Source organism: Muntiacus reevesi, chromosome 4 (genome assembly GCF_963930625.1).
Source record: "Muntiacus reevesi chromosome 4, mMunRee1.1, whole genome shotgun sequence".
NCBI classification, from domain to species: domain Eukaryota; kingdom Metazoa; phylum Chordata; class Mammalia; order Artiodactyla; family Cervidae; genus Muntiacus; species Muntiacus reevesi.
Genome location: NC_089252.1, coordinates 61,218,044 through 61,237,119, shown reverse-complemented (window position 1 = coordinate 61,237,119; position 19,076 = coordinate 61,218,044). Strand labels below are relative to the sequence as shown.

At 36.7% G+C, this 19,076-nt stretch overlaps 1 protein-coding gene across 1 annotated transcript in view; it reads right to left on the bottom strand.

The window, feature by feature from the left end:
* URGCP (upregulator of cell proliferation) overlaps window positions 1-19,076 on the bottom strand; it is a 113,251-nt gene that overhangs the window by 34,133 nt on the left and 60,042 nt on the right. Inside the window, exon 3 of the mRNA XM_065932884.1 lies at window positions 3,474-3,600. The gene's annotated coding sequence lies outside the window, so the exon portion shown is untranslated. The remainder of the gene's footprint in view (window positions 1-3,473; window positions 3,601-19,076) is intronic.

Here is a 19,076-nt window from a genome sequence, read left to right as displayed (position 1 = left end):
AGAGTCAGACATGACTGAGTGACTGAACTTAACTGAACTGAATCATTATTTCTTTACTTTTACTAATAATAAGAGTAAGAGACAGTAAAGATGTGACTGAAAGCCTTGGCTCTGGAGGCAAAATACCTGGGTTGAAATCTCACGTCTACTAACTACCAACTGTGGAACGTTAGGAGGGTAGAACCTTCCCACAGCTACAGTTTCTTCAGTTCGCTTTTCAACGAGGATAGTAATAGGTCCCTTCCTCTCTATGAGGATTGAATGAGTTAATATTTGTAAAGTGATTAATACATTGCTTGGTAGATGGCCTTTTTGACTTACAGATTAACAACCTAAAAGCTGAAAGTTATGTTTTATTCAGTGGGAATTTTTAGGACTTTAAGCCTGGAGATAGCATCTCAAGTGACCCTGAGAGAACTGCTTGGAGAAGGTGAGGGGAGGAGCCAAGTTATATAGAAGTTTTGTAACAAAGGACAGGTAGTCTGACTATCAACAGATTATCATTAAAGAAAACTAGATAACCCAAGTTAAGGAATTTAGCACTTTTCTATGTATGGAGAGATGTAAGAGTCTGGGCTTCCTGAAACCATTCCTTTGAAATGTACTCCAGCTTTCTGGGGCCATTATTCTGTTTTTACATCCTGAGCTTCCTGGGGGCTCACTGTAGGTAGTGGCTGCAGTCTCACAGCTGCTAAATGGCATATATTCTCTCTCTTTTTAAAAATTTTACTTATTTATTTTTAATTGAGGGATAATTGCTTTATGATATTGTGTTGGTTTCTGCCACACATCATCATCAATCAACCATAGGTATACCTACATCCCCTCCCTCATGAACCTCCCTCCCTCCTCCCTCCTCGCACCCCATCCCACCCCTCTAGGTTGTTACAGAGTCCCCATTTGAGTTCCCTGAGTCATACACCAAATTCCCATTGGCTGTCTATTTTATGTACAGTAGTGTACAGAGGATGAGATGGTTGGATGGCATCACCAATTCAATGGACATGAACTTGGGCAAACTCTGGGAGATGATGAGGGACAGGGAAGCTTGGTGTGCTGCACACAACTTGGTGACTGAATAACAACAAGTGTATATGTTTCCATGTTACTCTCCCCATCTGTCCCATTCCCTCCCTCCTCCCACCCCCTGCACCATGTCCATTAGTCTGTTCTCTCCATGTCTCCATTGCTGCCCTGCGAGTAGGTTCATCATTACCATCCTTCTAGATTCCATATACATGCATTAATATACAATATTTTTCTCTTTCTGACTTACATCAATCTATATAATAGGCTCTAAGTTCATCCACCTCATTAGAACAGACTCAAATGCGTTCCTTTCTATGGCTGAGTAATATTCCATTGTATATATGTACCACAGGTTCTTTATCCATTCTTCTGTTGATGGACATCTAGGCTGCTTCCATGTCCTAACAATTATAAATAGTACTGCAGTGAACATTGGGATGGCAGGTATTCTTTCCTTCCTGAGTTCCCTCGTGGCTCACCAGCTTACCATCCATGGTAGCTGTAATGACTGGTGACTGTGACATCCTGGTTTAATGACACGGGAGGAAATATTCCATTTCTCCGCCTCTTAACCTCCAGAGAACCCATCCAATGTTTTGAGAATGCTTCTTTCCTTCAGTAAAATGGAATGTCACAATTGATGCCTTGAGTTCAGAAGATAATGCTCTGTAAGTGTGAGCTGAAAAGTAAAGCTACAGGGGGTTTGTGAGACCCAAAGTAGGTGTGAATATTAGAGGGTTAAGGAAGAGTTTGGGGAAAGGGCAACTGATAAAGTGGCCTGATTCCAGGCAGCAGTGGTTGTCATTGGAGTGGAGGAGGTCCAGTGTTTTTTAAAAATAAGCTGTTGGTTTTAAAATGTGTTTTGAAATAGTGACTAGTGTTAGTTCAATGAAAGTAAATATTCTTCCTCAATATGAGTTATACTAGGTATGTAGCATTTCACTGCATGGTGAACCATCATATGTTTTAACCAACCCTTATTGTTGTGGTCCATGCATGGATTGGAAAAGAATTTTCATATGTGAGGCAGAATGAGAAGAAAGTAAAGTTTATTAGAGTGGGTGGCACTGTTAGAACACCAGGCCAGCCCAAGAGAGCAGAACCCTTTCGCAGGCTTATAGACAATTTTTATAGCCTCAAGACACAGGAAATTCCTACTGGAATGATGGCATTAGGTGATTGGTTAGGGTTCTGTTGGGTGGGTAACAAAAAGTGAAAGTGAAAGTCACTCAGTTGTGGCCAAATCTTTGCAACCCTGTGGACTGTACAGTCCATAAAATTCTCCAGGCCAGAATACTGGAGTGGGTAGCCGTTCCCTTCTGCAGGAGATCTTCCCAACCCAGGGATTGAACCCGGGTCTCCCTCATTGCAGGCAGATTCTTTACCAGCTGAGCTACCAGGGAAGCTCAAGACTACTGGTGTGGGTAGCCTATTCCTTCTCCAGGGCATCTTCCTGATCTAGGAATTGAAGCTCAGGGTGGGCAATAGGGTGGATATTTTACCTAATATGGGATTAGGCGACTGGCCTGTTTAGATCCAGAGGCTCAAGGCAGCAGTTGCTCTGAGGCTTGGTCAGTTCCAGAGGTTTTTGTTCTGTGACATTGGTACAGGGCTCCACACCTATGACTTTGGGCTTCCCTGGTAGCTCCGATGGTAAAGAATCTGCCTACAATGCAGGAGACACAGGTTCGATTCCCAGGTCAGGAAAATCCCCTGGAGGAGGAAATGGCAACCCACTCCAGTATTCTTGCCTGGATACTCCCATGGACAGAGGAGCCTGGTGGGCAGGCTTGCGGGCTGCAGTCCATGGGATCGCAAAGAGTCAGACATGACTGAACAACTAACACTTTCACTTTTTCCATACATATTATTAGACAAAATTTTGCTTCCAGTATTTCATTATTATAGAGAATGTGGACTATAAATATAATTATAGCCAAAACTCTCTATATATACCCATGAGTATTTCCTTAAGCTAAGTTCCCAGGAGAAAGATGATACTAGTATTTTAGGTCTCTTCAGGTACATATATAATCTCTGTTTGTACTTGTGTACTTATATACACAAACACACACACACATATATACTTATGCACACACACACACACACACACACACACACACACACACACATAGAGATTGCTGTCCCAATAGCCACCAACACCAATGATGGTGCCAGTTTGCCAAAACTCTCAATAAATTTTATAATTTATCATTGCAAATTTAATAGGTTAAAAAACAGTATTTTGCCAAAATGGCAGACTAGGAAGTTCCAAGCTCTCCTTTTCCTGTAGAAAGAAACATGAAGCAAACAAGTTGTCTGAACTAATTTTGTAGAGACTCTGAAAAAATCAAAGATTCATAGCAACCAAGCAAACATTCAAGCAAGAAAAAGCCATCTTTAAAATGGCACGAAAGTTTTGTGGCCTTTTCAGATTCCATTACCCTACTCATTCTCCAGTGTGGCAGTGATCTTGGTCTTGAGATGGTAGCATCCTATTTTCCAATCCCCACATTCCTATCACCTTGAACTGGAAGTAGCAGAGCAAACTTCATTTGTATACTTCCTGACCTATAAGAAATGGTAAATCAGTCCTTCAGTTTGAAATGAAAGGATGCTAGACAGTAACTCACAGCAGTATGAAGATGTAATGATCCAAAATAGAAATACATGGGCAATATAAAAGAAATGCATGGGCAATATTATTTTTATTTTGGTAGCAACTCCATTTTTTATTTCCAACAAGACTTAAAAAATAATTACATATTATAAATATATTATTGGGCACACAACATATAAAGATGTAATTTGTGATATTAACATAAAGGGGAAACAGAACTTTTAGGGAGTAGAGTTTTTGTATGCAACTGAAGCTAAGTTGGTATCATCCAAATTATATTGTTATAACATTAGGATGTTATATGTATTCCTCATGGTCACCACAAAGATAATATCTATATAATATACAGAAAAGTTTATGGGAGAAAGGAATTAAAAACATGTCTTTACCAAAAAAAAAAAAAAGAATAGGAAAAAAGGCAGTAATAGAGATAAAATTAAAAAAAAAACCTATAAGACTTTTTTAAAAGTAGCAAAGTGACAGTAAGAAGTTCCTCCTCATGAACAGTTATTTTAAATGTAAATGGATCAAATTGATCAAAAAGCAGAGATAGCTGAATGGATTAGAAAAATGATCCAAATATATACAATCTTCAAGAGACTCACTTTAGATCTAAAGATAGAAGACTGAAAATGAAAGGATGGAAACAGATATTCCATGTAAATATTAACCAAATGAAAGCTGCGTAGACTATACTAATTCAGACAAAATAGACTTCAGTTTAAAAACTTACAAAGGATAAAGACATTATGTAGTAAACAAAAGTTAATTCAATAAGATCTAATTATAAACATATATGTACAAAAATGAGCCTCAAAATATAATGAAGCAAACATTCACAGAAATGAAGGGAAAATAGTTCCACAGTCTTGGTTGAATACTTCAGTAATCATTTTCAATAGTAGATAGGAGAACCAGACAAAAGAAAATGGATAACTTAAACAATACTCTAAGTCAGTTTTACTTAACAGGTGTCAACTGGAAAAAAGTGCACAATCTAAAAGCTGGCAATTATGTTTTAAGGCTTTCTGAGGACTTAATCCCAGGAGACAGCCTTTCATATAGCTGTGAGGGACTGCTCTGAAGAGGTAAAGGAGGAGACAGGACACATAGAAGTTTTGCAACAAAAACCAGGTAGTCAGAACTTCAAAAGACAATTAGTTAAAGAAAACCCAGACATCTCAAGTTAATGAATTTAGCACTTTTCTATGTATGGCAAGGTTCAAGAGTATAGGCTCATTGAAAACATTCCTTTGATGTGCACCAGTATCTTGTTCTTAACCATCCTGAATTTCCTTGGGATATAAAGTCTGGGGCAGCTATAGGTGCTGATGACAGCAACATGATTTGTTTATTGATATGGCAGCCCACACAGACATATACAGAACACTCCATTCAATAACAGCAGAGTACACATTCTTCTGAAGTGCACATGGTACACTGTTTGGAATAGACCCTATGTTAGGCCAAATTTTTAAAAGACAAATCATCCTTAAAGATCTTTAAAGATACTACAAAGTTACTTTTCTGATCACAATGGAATGAAACTAGAAAAAAGAAAACTAGAAAATTCATAAATATGTGGAAATTAAACAACAGACTCTAAAAACCAGTGGATTAAAGAATAAATCATAAGGAACATTAGGAAATACCATGATAAAATAAGACACACAGTTAAAGCTTATGTCATACAGCAAAATCAAGACTAAGAAGGAATTTTATACTTGTGACTATCTATGTTAAGGAAGAAAGATCTCCAATTAATAACTCTGTATCTTAAGGAAAAACCAAACAAACAACAAAAAAAACGAAGAGCACTCAAAGCTAGCAAAATGGTAAAAAAACAAACAAACAAAAAAAAAAAAAAACATTAAAGATTAGGGCAGAGAAAATAGAGTAGAGGATAAACTAGAGAGAAAAATCAATGAAGTAAAAAATTGATTCCTGGGACTTCCCTGGTGATCTACTGGCTAAAATCCTGTGCTCCCAGTGCTTGGGTCCTGGATTTGATCCCTGGTCATGGAACAAGATCCTGCATGCCACAAATAAGAGTTCATATGCCACAACTAAAGATCCCTCACGTCTAAACTAAAGTGATTCCACATGTTGCAATGAAGATAGAAGATCCCCCATGCCACAACTAAGACCCAGCATAGCCAAATAGTTTTTAAGAAGTTGAATTTTTGAAAAGATCAGGAAAATGAACAAATCTTTGCTCAACTCACTAAGAAAAAACAAGGAAGACTCAAATTACTAAAATCAGAAGTAAAAGTGAGGACATTACTACAGATTTTACAGAAACAAAAATAATTTTAGAGAATGTTATAACAGATGTATATCAAACGACTGGATAACCTAAAAAAGTTTTCCTAGAAACACAGTGTCAACCATAACTCAATAAGAAATAAGTGTGAATGAATTTGTAGCAAGTAAAGACATTGAGTTGGTAGTCAAAAAACTTCCCAAACAAGAAAGCAGCTGCTGTCTAAGTAGCTTCATTTGATGGCCAGGTGCATTTCACCAAACATTTAAAGAAAAACTAACTCCAATGCTTCTCTAACTCTTCCAAAATAAAGAGCACTGATTTTATGAAGTCAATATTACCCTGATACCAAAGCCTGATAAAGATACTATAAGAAAACTACAGATCAATATGCCCTATGAATATTGATGCAAAATTCCTCAACAAAATACTACCAAATACAACCCAGAAATACAGCAAAGAATTATACACCATGACCAAGTGGATATACTCCTGGGATGCAAGGATGCTTCAACACATGAAAATCTTTCAATGTAATATATTAATATGATGAAGGGAAAAAACACATGATCATTTCAATTCACACAGTAAAAAAAAAAATAGCATTTGACAAAATTCAATAATCTTTCACAAAATAGAACACTAAAGTTAGGAATAGAAGGAAAATTCTTCACTGTAATAAAGATCATATGTGAAAAACCCAGAGCAACAATGACAGCCTATAAATTTCCCCCCTAAAATCAGAAATAATAACAAAAAAGAATGCTGTCTTTTGCCACTTCTGTTCAACATCATGCTATAAGTCCTAGAAAGAGCAACTAAGCAATAAACGGGGAAAGGCAACGAAATCGGAAAGGAAGAAGTAAAATTATCTGTTTGCAGATGACATGATCTATGTAGAACACCCTATAGATGCCACCAAAAACTGCTAGAACCAATATATGAATTCAGTAAATTTGCAGGATACACAAGTTAGTATACAAAAATCAACTGCATATCTATACACAAATAAAAATCTGTCCAAAAAGGAAAGTTAAAAAATCTTGTCTATAATAGCACCAAAAATAATAAAATACTTTGGAATAAGTTTAATCAAAATGGTGAAAGACTTGTACACTAACAACTATAAAACACTGATGAAAGAAATTGAAGAAGACACAAATAAATGGAAGAACACGCCATGTTCATGGATTGAAAGAATATTGTTAATGTATCCATATTACCCAAGTGATTTATAGTTTCAACGCAATCCGTACCAAAATCACAACGATATTCTTTGCAGAAGTAGAAAAAATAAACCTAGAGTTCACTTGGAACCATTAAAGGCCTTGTATGCACAAAGCAGTTTTACACAAGAAGATCAAAGCTGAAGGCATTACACTTACTGACTTGAAAATATATTACAAAACTATTAAAATTATACAAAACTAAAGAAGAGTACAGAAGGAATAATCTATATTCAAATATCTTTCATTCCTAAGAGAGGGAGTTGGCATTCTCAAGTTGGTATGCCAGAACTGAACTTGAGTTAATCTACTCATCCTTTTTTTACTATCTAGCAATGTTACCCTTTCAGATATTTATTTTAATCTTCTTTTCAAGAAAAGAAAAAAAAATTGAATTTATCTGGTCTTTGAATTTAGAATAAAACAAAAGTGGCACATTAAAGGAAAAAAAAAAAAAAACTATGGTACTGGCATTAAAACAAACGTAAAACAATGGAACATAGTAGAGAGCTCAGAAATAAGTCCACACTTCTACAGTCAAATGATCTTCAAGAAGTGTATAAAGAATACTGGGAATTCCCTGGCCATCCAGTTTTTGGGACTCTAAGCTTTCTCTGTTGAGGGCCCAGGTTCAATTCCTAGTCAAGGAACTAAGAATCCACAAACCATGTGGCAAACCCCCCCCCCAAAAAAAAAAAAAATTGGGGAAACGTTTCATCAAAAAATGGTGACAGCTGATGAATACAGATGCAAAAATCTTTAACAAAATTCTAACACACAGAATCCAACAACATATTAAAAAGATCATATGTCATGACCAAGTGGACTTTATCCCAGGAATGCAAGAATTCTTTAATATCTGCAAATCAATCAGTGTAATACACTACAATAACAAATTGAGAGATAAAAACCATATGATTATCTCAATAGATGCAGAGCCTTTGACAAAATTCAACATCCATTTATGATAAAAACTCTCCAGAAAGCAGGAATAGAAGGAACATACCTCAAGCTATACAAGCTATATATGACAAACCCACAGCAAACATTATCCTCAATGGTGAAAAATTTAAAGCATTTCCCCTAAAATCAGGAACAAGATAAGTGTGCCCGCTCTCACCACTACTATTCAACATAGTTTTGGAAGTTTTGGCCACAGCAATCAGAGCAGAAAAAGAAATAAAAGAAATCCAGATAGGAAAAGAAGAAGTGAAACTCTCACTGTTTGCAGATGACATGATCCTCTACATAGAAAACCCTAAAGACTTTACCAGAAAATTACTAGAGCTAATCAATGAATATAGTAAAGTTGCAGGATATAAAATCCCTTGCATTCCTATACAGTAACAATGAGAAAACAGAAAGAGAAATTAAGGAAACAATACCATTCACCATTGCAACAAAACAAATAAAATACTTAAGAGTATATCTACCTAAAGAAACAAAAGACCTATACATAGAAAACTATAAAACACTGATGAAAGAAATCACAGAGGACACAAATAGATGGAGAAATATACCGTGTTCATGGATTGGAAGAATCAATATTGTGAAAATGAGTATGCTACTCCAAAGCAATCTATAGATTCAATGCAATCCCTATCAAGCTACCAATGGCATTTTTCACAGAACTAGAACAAATAATTTCACAATTTGTATGGAAATACAAAAAACCTCGAATAGCCAAAGTAATCTTGAGAAAGAAGAATGGAACTGGAGGAATCAACCTGTCTGACTTCAGGCTCTACTACAAAGCCACAGTCATCAAGACAGTATGGTACTGGCACAAAGACAGAAATATAGATCAATGGAACAGGATAGAAAGCCCAGAGATAAATCCACATACCTACGGACACCTCTTCGACAAAGGAGGCAAGAGTATACAATGGAAAAAAGACAACCTCTTTAACAAGTGGTGCTGGGAAAACTGGTCAACCACTTGTAAAAGAATGAAACCAGAACACTTTCTAACACCATACACAAAAATAAAGTCAAAATGGATTAAAGATCTAAACGTAAGAACAGAAACTATAAAACTCCTAGAGGAAAACATAGGCAAAACACTCTCCAACATAAATCACAGCAAGATCCTCTATGACCCACCTCCCAGAATATTGGAAATAAAAGCAAAAATAAACAAATGGAACCTAATTAAACTTAAAAACTTTTGCACAACAATGGAAACTATAAGCAAGGTGAAAAGACAAACTTCAGAATGGAAAAAATAATATCAAATGAAGCAACAGACAAAGGATTAATCTCAAAAATATACAAGCAACTCCTGCAGCTCAATTCTAGAAAAATAAATGACCCAATCAAAAAATGGGCCAAAAATCTAAACAGACAGTTCTCCAAAGAAGACATACAGATGGCTAACAAACACATGAAAAGATGCTCAACATCACTCATTTTCAGAGAAATGTAAATCAAAACCTCAATGAGGTACCATTACATGCCAGTCAGAATGGCTGCTATCCAAAAGTCTACAAGCAATAAATGCTGGAGAGGGTGTGGAGAAAAGGGAACCCTCTTACACTGTTGGTGGGAATGCAAACTAGTACAGCCACTATGGAGAACAGTGTGGAGATTCCTTGAAAAACTGGAAATAGAACTGCCATGTGACTCAGCAATCCCACTCCTTGACATACACACCAAGGAAACCAGATCTGAAAGAGACATGTGTACCCCAATGTTCATCACAGCACTGTTTATAATAGCCAGGACATGGAATCTAGGTTGCTTCCTAGATACCCATCAGCAGACGAATGGATAAGGAAGCTGTGGTACATATACACCATGGAATATTACTCAGCCATTAAAAAGAATTCATTTGAATCAGTTCTAATGAGATGGATGAAACTGGAGCCCATTATACAGAGTGAAGTAAGCCAGAAAGATAAAGACCAATACAGTACACTAACACATATATATGGAATTTTAAAAGATGGCAACAATAACCCTATATGCAAAACAGAAAAAGAGACACAGATGTACAGAACAAACTTTTAGACTCTGTGGGAGAAGGCGTGGGTGGAATGTTCTGAGAGAACAGCATTGAAACAAGTATACTATCAAGGGTGAAACAGATCACCAGCCCAGGTTGGATGCTTGAGACAGGTGCTCAGGGCTGGTGCACTGGGAAGACCCAGAAGGATGGGATGGAGAGGGAGGTGGGAGGGGGGAATCGGCATGGGAAACACATATAAATCCATGGTTGATTCATGTCAATGTATGGCAAAAACAACTACAATATTGTAAAGTAATTGGCCTCCAACTAATAAAAATAAATGGAAAAAAAATGGTGACAGGAAAACTGGATATATACATGCAGAAGAATAAAGTTAGATCTTTATCTCACATAATATACAAAAATGTATTGAAGGCATAAATATAAAACCCGTAACCATAAAACTCTTGAAGAAAACATAGAAAGGTCAAATAATGGATTTTGCAATGATTTATTGGATATGACAGCAAACACTCAGGCAACAAAATTAAAACCATTCAAGCAGAATTGTATATAACTAAAAAGCTATTAGGCTTCAACAGTGTGTGAACTGAGAACTTTCAGATGTACAATCTGGATTTAGAAAAGGCAGAAGAACCAGAGATCAAATTGCCAATATCCATTGAATCACTGAAGAAGCAAGAGAATTATAGGAAAACATCTACTTCTGCTTCCTTGACTACACTAAAGGCTTCAACTGTGTGGATCACAACAAATTATGGAAAATCTTAAAAAGATGGGAATACCAGACCACCTTTCCTGCCTCTTGAGAAATCTTTATGCAGGTCAAGAAGCAACAGTTAGAACCAAACATGGAACAATGGTTCCAAATTGGGAAAGGAGTACATCAAGGCTGTGTATTGTCACTCTGCTTATTTAACTTCTATGCAGAGTACATCATGCAAAATGGCAGGCTGGGTGAAGCACAAGCTGGAGTCAAGATTACCGGGAGAAATATCAATAACCTCAGATACACAGATGATACCACCCTTATGGCAGAAATTGAAGACGAACTAAAGAGTCTCTTAATGAAGGTGAAAGAGGAGAGTGAAAAAGCTGGCTTAAAATTCTACATTCAGAAAACAAAGATCATGGCATCCAGTCCCATCATGTCATGGCAAATAGATGGGGGAACAATGGAAATAATGACAGACTATTTTCTTGGGCTCCAAAATCACTGTGGATGGTGACTAAAGCCATGAAATTCAAAGACACTTCTTCGAAGAAAACCTATGACAAACCTAGTTCAGTTAAGTCACTAAGTCATGTCAGACTCTTTGCGACCCCATGAATCACAGCACGCCAGGCCTCCCTGTCCATCAGCAACTCCCAGAGTTTACTCAAACCTATGTCCATTGAGTAGGTGATGCCATCCAACCATCCCATCTTCTGTCGTCCCCTTCTCCTCCGGCCCTCAATCTTTCCAGGCATCAGGGTCTTTTTAAATGAGTCAGCTCTCCGCATCAGGTGGCCAAAGTATTGGAGTTTCAGCTTCAATATCAGTCCTTCCAATGAACACCCAGGACTGATCTCCTTTAGGATGGACTGGTTGGATCTCCTTGCAGTCCAAGGGACTCTCAAGAGTCTTCTCCAACACTACAGTTCAAAAGCATCAACTCTTCAGCGCTCAGCTTTCTTTACAATCCAACTCTCACATCCATACATGACCACTGGAAAAACCATAGCTTTGACTAGATGGACCTTTGGTTGGCAAAGTAATGTCTCTGCTTTTTAATATGCTGTCTAGGTTGGTCATCACTTTCCTTCCAAGGAGTAAGTGTCTTTTAATTTCATGACTGCAATCACCATCTGCAATGATTTTGGAGCCCCCCAAAATAAAGTTAGTCACTGTTTCCACTGTTTCTCCATCTATTTGCCATGAAGTGATGGGACTGGATGCCATGATCTTAGTTTTCTGAATGTTGAGCTTTAAGCCAACTTTTTCACTCTCCTCTTTCACTTTCATCAACAGGCTCTTTAGTTCTTCACTTTCCGCCATAAGGGTGGTGTCATCTGCATATCTGAGTTTATTGATATTTCTCCTGGCAATCTTGATTCCAGCTTGTGCTTCCTCCAGCCCACTGTTTCTCATGATGTACTCTGCATATAAGTTAAATAAGTAGGGTGACAATATATAGCCTTGATGTACTCCTTTTCCTGCTTGGAACCAGTCTGTTGTTCCATGTCCAGTTCTAACTGTTGCTTCCTGACCTGCATACAGGTTTCTCAAGAGGCAGGTCAGGTGGTCTGGTATTCCAATCTCTTTCAGAATTTTCCACAGTTTATTGTGATCCACACAGTCAAAGGCTTTGGCACAGTCAATAAGGCAGAAATAGTTGTTTTTCTGGAACTCCCTTGCTTTTTCGATGACAAACCTAGACAGTGTATTAAAAAGCAGAGACATTACTTTGCCATCAAAGGTCCATCTTGTCAGAGCTATGGTTTTTCCAGTAGTCATGTACGGATGTGAGAGTTGGACCATAAAGAAGGCTGAGCGCCAAAGGATTGATGCTTTCATACTGTGGTGCTGGAGAAGACTCTTGAGAGTCCTTTGGACTACAAGGAGATCAAACCAGTTAATCTTACAGGAAATCAACCCTGAATATTCATTGGAAGGACTGATGCTGAAGCTGAAGTTCCAGCATTTTGGCCACCTGATGCCAAGAGCTGACTCATTTGAAAAGACCCTGATGCTGGGTAAGATTGAAGGCAGGAGAAGGGTACAACAGGATGAGATGGTTGGATGGCATCACCACCTCAGTGGATATGAGTTTGAGTGAACTCCAGGGAATGGTGAAGGACAGGGAAGCCTGACCGGCTGCACTCCATGGGGTCGCAATGTGTCACGACAGAGCGACTGAACAACAAAAAAGCTATTGCCCAGCAAAAGAAATAGTTTTAAAAATGAGAAGGCAGGCTATGAGAAAGAAGAAGTGTATGCAAAAGATATATCTGATTAAGAGGTTAATATCCAAAATATAGAAGGGACTGTTAAAAATTGGGCAAAGAACCTGAATAGATGTTTCTCAAAAGAAGACAAATGTCTTCCTTTATACAAACAAGTGTATGAGAAGGTGTTCAGTATTACTAAAGGGAAATGCAAAGGGGAAAAAAATGAGTGATCACTTCACACCTGTTAGAATGATTATTACAAGAAAAAAAATGAAAATAAGGAATAGCAAAGATGAAGGTATTGGTGAGGATGTTAAGAAATGGGATGCCTTATACACTGTTGCTGGCTATGTAAATTGTTGCAACCACTATGGAAAACCAATGGAGGTACTTCAAAAAGCTAAACACAGAAATACCTTAGGGCTTCCCTGATGGCTCAGTGGTAAAGGATCCGCCTGCCAGTGCAGGAGAAGCAGGTTCTATCTCTGGATCAGGAAAATCCCCTGGGGAAGGAAATGCCACTCATTCTAGTATTCTTGCCTGGGAAATTCCACGAACAGAGGAGCCTAGCAGGCTACCATCCATGGGGTCACAAAAGAGTCAGACATGGCTCAACAACTAAATAACAATGACAAGAAATACTTTATGATCCAATAATCTCACTTCTGGATATATATCCAAAAGTGTTGAACTCAGAATCTCAAAGTGATATCTGTACTCCGATATTCATCAACATTATTCACAATAATCAGCATATGGACCCAACCTAGATGTCCATCAATAGATGAATGGGCAAAGAAAATGTGGTATATAAATAAAGTGAAATATTAGCCTTTAAAAAGTGACAAATCCTGTCATTTGGAAAAACCTGGATGTATATGGAGGACATTATGCTGAATGAAATAATCCAGACACAGGAAGACAAGTACTATATTATTTCTACTTTTATAAGAAATTTAAAATAATCAAATTCAGACCCAAAGCATAGAACACTGGTTACCAGGGACTGAAAAGAGGGAAAAGTAAAGAAGTGTTGGTTGGTCAAAAGGCACAGAATTTCAGTTACACAAAATGAGTAGATTTTGGAGATGTACTACACAACTTAAGATGACCTAAGTTAATAATACATATAAATATATAGTTATAAATATAAATATATATATATATTTGAAATAAAGTTGATTTACAATATTGTGTTCATTTTAGGTATACAACAAAGTGATTCAGCTATAGATCTATTTTCTGTTTATTTTTCATTATGGGTTATTTCAAGATATTGAATATAGTACTCTGTGGTATACCGTAAATCTTTGTTGCTTCTATGTAGTGTAGTTTGTTAATCCCATACTTCCAATTTATCCTTCTGCCTTCTCCTTTGGTAAATATGTTTGTTTTCTCTGTGAGTCTTTCTTTGTTTTGTAAATAAGTTTTTTAGCACTATTTTTTAGAGTCCACATATAAGTGATATTATATAATATTTGTCTTCATCTGACTTACTTCACTAAGTGTAATATTGTCTAGGCCCACCCATTTTGCTACAAATGGCAATATTTCATTAATTTTTATGGCTGAGTAATATATATCACATTTTCTTAAGCCAGTCGTCTACTGATGGGCACTTGGGTTGTTCCCATTGCTTTGCTATCATAAATAGTGGGGCTATGAACATTGGAGTGCATGTGTCCTCAGAAACTAGAGTTTTTGTCTTTTCTGGATATACATCCAGAAGTGGGGCTGCTGGATAATATGTAGCTGCATACTTAGTTTTTTAATGAACCTCCATACTGTTCTTCAAGGGCTGTATCAACTTACATTCCCACCAACAGAGTAGGAGGGTTCCCTTTTTTCCACACCATCTCTAATAGATATTATTTGTAGATTTTTGATGATGGCCATTTTGACACATGTGAGGTGATAACTTGTTGTAGTTTTGATTTACATTTCCCTAATAATTCTCAATTGTGAGCATCTTTTCAAGTACTTGTTGCCCATCTGTATGTCTTCTTTGGAAAAATATTTACTTAGGTCTTCTGTTATTTTTTCTTTGGGCTTTTTTGTTGATATTTAGCTATATGAGCTATTTGTATATTTTTGGTTGCAATATTTGCAAATATTTCTGCTATTCCATAGGTTGGTCTTTTAGTTGATGTGCAAAAGCTTTTAAGTTTGTTGTAGTTCCATTTATTTTTGCCTTTTTTTCCTTGAGAGACAGATCAAGTAAATATTGCTAGAATATATTTATGTTCTAAAATTGTATGCCTATATTCTCTCCTAGGAATTTTATGGTATCATGTCTTATACTTAGACTTAAGCCATTTTGAGTTTATTTTTGTATGTGCTGGGAAAGTGTGTTCTAATCTAATTGCTTTATATGTAGCTGTCCAGCTTTCCCAACACCACTTGTTGACGAGACTGTCTTTTCTCTGTTATACATTCTTGCCTCTCTTTCAGTAAATTGATTGACCACAGGTGTGCTGGTTTATTTCCGGACTCTCCATTCTGTTTCATTGATCTATATATCTCTCTTTGTGCCCGATATCACACAGTTTTGATTACTAGAGTTGTGTACTATAGTCTGAAATCCAGAAGGGTTATACCTCCAGCTGTAGTCTTTCTTCAGGATTGCTTTGGCAATTCTGGGTCTTTCGTTGTTCCAAATAAGTTTTAGGGTTATCTCTTCTACTTCTATGAAAAATATCATGAGTATTTTGATAAAGCTCACATTAAATCTGTAGATTGCTTTGGATATTATGGTCATTTCATCAATATTAATTCTTCTCATCCAAGAGCATATGAGATACCTTTTTATTTCTTCAAATGGTTTTCATTTTCTTTATCAATGTTTCAGGCTTTTGAGTGTAGTTACTTCACCACCTTGGTTAAGTTTATTCCTAAGTATTTTTTTGGACTAGATTTTAAATGGGATTGTTTTGTTTCTTCTTCTTTCTGGCATTTCATTGTTAGTGTAAAGATGCAAAACATTTCTGTATCTTGAGATTCTGTATCAAATTTTTTTTCTTGTTTCCTTCTACCTTACTGAATTCATTTATTCTGATAATAGTTGTGTGGAGACTTGAGGGTTCTCTCTATGGAATATTATGTCATTGGCAGATAGTGACAATCTTATGTCTTTCCTTCCAAATTGTATATATTTTATTTCTTTTCCTTGTCTAATTGCTGTGACCAGAATTTCCAATGCTATATTGAACAGAAGTGGTGAGATAGGCATCCTTGTCTTGTTCCTGAATTTAACAGAAAGGCTTTCAGCTTTTCACCTTTGAGTGTTATGTTGGCTGTGAGTTTGTCATAAATAGCTTTTATTGCGTTGAAATATGTTACCTCTATACCCACTTTGGTGAGTTTTTATCACAAACAGATAATAAATTTTGTTAAATGCTTTTTCTGCATCGATTGAGGTTATCATATTTTTTTGTCTTTCCTTTTGTTAATATATTGTATCACATTGATTGATTTGTGTGTGTTGAACCACACTTTTGACCCAGGAATGAATCCAATTTGATCATGGTGTATGATCCTTTTTTATGTATAGTTGGATTTAGATTGCTAACATTTTGTGAGGATTTCTATATCCATAATCATCAAAGATATGAACTTGTAATTTTTTTTCTTTCTTTCTTTTTTTGTGTGGTGTCTTTGTCTGAGTTTGGTATCAAGTTGCTGGTGGCTTTATAGAATGAATTTGGGAGTGTTCTTTTCTCTTCAATTTTTTGGAATAGTTTGAGGAGGATAGGTGTAAATTCTTTGTATATTAGGTAGAATTCCCTGGAGAAGTTGTCCAATCCTGGAATTTTGTTCACATGGAATTTTTATTATTAATATTACAAATTCTATTTCACTTCTAGTGATTGGCCCATTCAAATTACCTAATTTTTCTTTACTCAATTTTGGCAGGCTCTATATTTCTAGAACCTTGTCTGTTTCTTCTAGGTGGACTAATTTGTTGGCATATAACTGTTAATAGTATTCTCTTATGATTTTTTTTCCTGAGGTTGTTACTTCTCCTCTTTCATTTCTTATTTTGTTTATTTGGGTCCTCTCTCTCTCTCTTCTTGATGAATCTGGCTAAAGGTTTTTTGGCTTTACTTTTTAAAAAATCAGCTCTTAGTTTCATTGATCATTTTTAGATTTTAATATTAATATATATTTTATTTATCTTTTCACTGAGTATTATTATTTCCTTCCTTCTGAGTTTAGGTTCTGTTAGTTCTTCTTTTTCCAATTATTTTAGGTGGTAGGTTAGATTTTTCTATTTGAGTTCCTTTTTGTTTGTTTGTTTCTGGAGGAAGGCATATATTGCTATGAACTTCCCTCTTAGAACTGCTTTTCTGCATTCCATACATTTTATAAGGCTATATTTTCATTGTCATTTGTCTTGAGGTATTTTCTGATTTCCTCTTTGAGTTCAAAATTGACTGATTGGATTTTTGGTAATATTTTGTTTAGGTTCCACATGTTCTTTTCCCATTTTTCTTTTGCAATTGATTTCTAATTTCATATGACTGTGGTTGGAAAAGATGCTTGCTTTAATTTCTATCCAACTGAATTTGTTGAGACTTATTTTGTGCCATCAAATTGTGGTTCACCCTAGAGAACTTTTCCTGTGTGCTTGAAAAGAATATGTATTTGGAGGTAGTGTCCTGTAGATATCAATTAAGTTCAAATGGCCTATTGGGTCATTTTGGATCTCTATTGCATTATTGATTTTATTTCTGGAATATCTGTCCATTGGTGTCAGTAGATTGTTAAAGTCTCCTACTATTATTGTATTATTGTCCATTTCTCCCTTTATTTCTATTATTATTTGTTCATATATTTGGGGACTCCTCTATTGGGTGCATATGGTAAAGAGCTTAATATACCATTCCTCCCTTTATCATTATGTAATATCCATTGTTTTCTTCATGAACTTTGTTCTAAAGTCTATTTGGGAGACCTACACAAGATGGCAGAAGAGTCAAATGGGTATATCACCTTCCTTCCCACAAATATATAAAAAATACATCTGCATACAACCAACCCCTATAGAACACCTGAACACTGGCAGAAGACCCTAGACTTCCAAAAAGCAAGCTAAACTCCACAGAATGATGTAGGGCAAAAGATATAAAAAAGTAAAGAGACAAAGGATTTGGGACAGGGACCTGTGTCTTGGGAAGGGAGCTATGAAGGAGAAACACTTTCTGCACACTCAGAAACTCCCTCAAAGGTAGGAAAAGGTGGAGATTTGGAATCCCAAAGGGGAACCAGCAACAGGTGCTTGGAAAACAAAGTAGAGAGTTCACCATAGAGATCATTGCCAACCAACACTTCCTAGCCAAAATGCTGTTTGCACACCTGCCATGGCAAGTAGGGGTTGGATGCTGAGGCTCAGGCTTTGGGGCCTGGGTCCCAGGGAGAGGACTCTGGTTGCTTGCCATGAATATACTCTGAGGAGGTCAGTATGACACAGCTAAGGGAGTTCAGGGAAAAGCCTGGTCCTGCCAGAGAGATAAGGAATCATTGCTGCAGTAACCTTTTAACTTCACACATTTGCAAACTTTAGGGCCCCATCTTCATGAGTGACATAGGAGGGAAAATACCCTGATATTGGGAAAGAGTGAAGGCTGAAGAAGTGGGTGACAGAACTTGAGATGGTTGAATGGCATCACTGTTTCACTGGACATGAATTTGGGCAAACTCCGGGAGATGGTGAGGGATAGAGAAGCCTGGCAAGCTACATGCCATCCATGGGGCTGCAAAGAGTCAGACAGGATTTGGCAACTAAAGAACAACAAAAAATCATGATAAAAACTCTCTAGAAAGTAGACATAAAAGGAACCTATGTCAACTTACAAAGGCCATATATGACAAATCCACAGCAAACATTATTCTCAATGGTGAAAAACTGAAAGCATTTCCTCTGAGATCAGGAACAAGACAAGGGTACCCACTCTTGCCACTATAATTCAACATTGTATTGGAAGTCCTAGCCATGGCAATCAGAGAAGGAAAGATATAAAAGGAAACCAGATTGGAAAA